Here is a 2,359-nt window from a genome sequence, read left to right on the forward strand (position 1 = left end):
TGTAAAATGAACAGAAGCATGAATGAATGCGAGAGGAAGAAAACAACGCAAACGCATCGATTCATCTACAGATTACCTATACAGCCAACTAGCCCCACGGAGCCATTGTTTCGCTTATTCACGGAATAAGCGAAATACCATATTTACAAACGAAAAATAATTTATGAATAAAACTTTTATATATATATTTTTAGCGATCTAAAAATAAAAGCTAAAAAATAAACTTCAATGAAAAAAACTTAAAATCAACTCCTAATTTAAGGTTGAAAATTTAAAATTTGGATGATAAGCATAAGTATGAGCGAAAAGATGAGGCCCCTTTAGATAGGGAGAAATTAAACCCGACCTTTGTTTCAACAGAAGCCACACCACTACCACGGCCACCTAGAGTTTAGCTCAAGTTCACCTGCTGTTCAGGAACAGTAGAAAGCTAAAACAGCAAAGCAAGTGCATATGCATGCTACAATTGCAGCCACTATACCACAACTCCACAAACACATCTATATATATCTATTGTGCTCCTGGTCTCTAGCTCACTCTTCTTGCTTCAGCATAATGTGTAGATAGGGAACTAGCGCTAGCTAGTGGCACTTGTACATGCACTACTGCCCTTTTCTCCTCTCTTCTAGCTGTTGTGCTCCATGAGTAAGCCAAAGATTATTATGAGTGCTATTTGAAACACTTTGGAACATTACTTTTTTTAAATGTTTTCCTTTTTATTTTGCGAGATGTCAATTGAGGTCTGTGCGGACTTGTGTGGTATATAGTAGTTATGCCTAACTTTCTTTTTCTGTTCTTTCTGCACAGATTCTAACGTGGATTCCCATCAGCCTTACACATGATGATCCTATGAATTCATTAACTAGCTGAGCAAGAGAGGGAGAGGAGAGAAAAAAGAAAAAAAGCACCGAAAAGTTGCAAATGATGCTAGGCAGAGTGGCGAACAGACGACGGAGGTATCACTGTACCGGCACTCTATTAGATCATGGAAAAAGCACACTCATACACTAGGTCTTCTTTACAAAGCCTAAGCAGCAAGCATATATAGTGTGTAGCTTAAGAATTAGTAGTAGTGTTGTTGTTTATGGAAAAGTCTAATTAACACCTAAAGTACTCAAGTACTGTATCGGTAAAGTATTAATAAGCTTAAGGTCGGTCTACTTGGCCGGCCCCGCCCTAAATGTATCCGGAAGTACAAACAAATATTCAGAAGAACCCTTTTAAATGGCTTTTGTAAGTTATTTTCCTGTGTAAAATACATCAAAGGTGGCATGGTATTGTTTATATATTAGCCCATTCTATTTTACGAGAAAATTCCCTATGTACCTATGAGTTTCCGTTGAATCTCTTCTATCTCTAAATTTTGCCTCATCCTCTAAATGCCCTTAAGCTCTTGAGTTTTTTTTTTATCCCCTCTATATCCACGAAGTTAGTTCAATGTGAGTTGACCGTTAGATTTTTTTTTTCTAAAAATGACTATATTGTCATTTGTACTTTATACTAGCTACATTAAAAAAATATAAATCTCATTATGAAAAAACCTTGCTCTATAATAAAATAAAAAAGGGATATAATTATTCGACAATGGATTTTAAAACCAAAATTAGATTTTCAAACTTTCTAAAAAGTTGATGAAATCCATATAAAGGTTTCATTGGGAAATTTAAAAAATCATAACTATTTTATATTTGGGTTCTAAATTTCAGCAAAAAAATTGAAAAAAAATCCATTGGATTTGGTTTGAAACTTAATTAAACATTAAAAACTTTAGTTTTCAAATTTATGATAAATTAATTGTGTCCCGTTTGTTTTTTTACAAATGAATCAACTTTTAAATTGAGGGCCATGTTTTTTAAAAGAAAAATCAACTACGACTTAAGTAAGAGACCAGGATAATTTAGACTTTTTAAAAATCTAATGGTCAACTAACAATTAAATTGATGGAATGGGCATAGACAAGATCAAAATAAAAAAACTTAAGAATATATAATGGATGAGGTTAAATTCAGAGATATATGAAGGATTAGAGAAAAATTTGTGGGCACGTAAGGAATTTTCTATTTTATATAACCAACAACGATCTTATGCATCTTAAAAACCAGTTAAAAACCTCTGAAATGGTTTTGTGAATGGTTTATTTGCAATGTGTACCATGACAGGTGATATGGCATAGCATGCGATAGACATATATATTAGCCCATATCACATAAGCATGTCTAAACATTCTCTCTCTCTCTCTCTATGATCGATGAGCCAATGAACCACTTGCAAGATCCAAATCATCCCCTAAGCTGGAAATTATTTAACCGAATCCAAACATCAAGCCATTGCGGATGCACAATACTGCTAAAGGGCTTAC

The 2,359-nt window shown here is 33.8% G+C and overlaps 1 long non-coding RNA gene across 1 annotated transcript; it reads left to right on the forward strand.

Annotated features, from left to right (window-relative positions):
* The first annotated feature begins 552 nt into the window (after nucleotides 1–552).
* LOC127764652 (uncharacterized) lies at nucleotides 553–983 on the forward strand. Its single transcript, XR_008015928.1, has 2 exons — nucleotides 553–645; nucleotides 808–983. It is a non-coding gene; the product is annotated as an uncharacterized LOC127764652 (long non-coding RNA).
* Nucleotides 984–2,359: the final 1,376 nt, after the last annotated feature.

This window comes from Oryza glaberrima, chromosome 2 (assembly GCF_000147395.1).
Source record: "Oryza glaberrima chromosome 2, OglaRS2, whole genome shotgun sequence".
In the NCBI taxonomy this organism is placed as follows: Eukaryota; Viridiplantae; Streptophyta; class Magnoliopsida; order Poales; family Poaceae; genus Oryza; species Oryza glaberrima.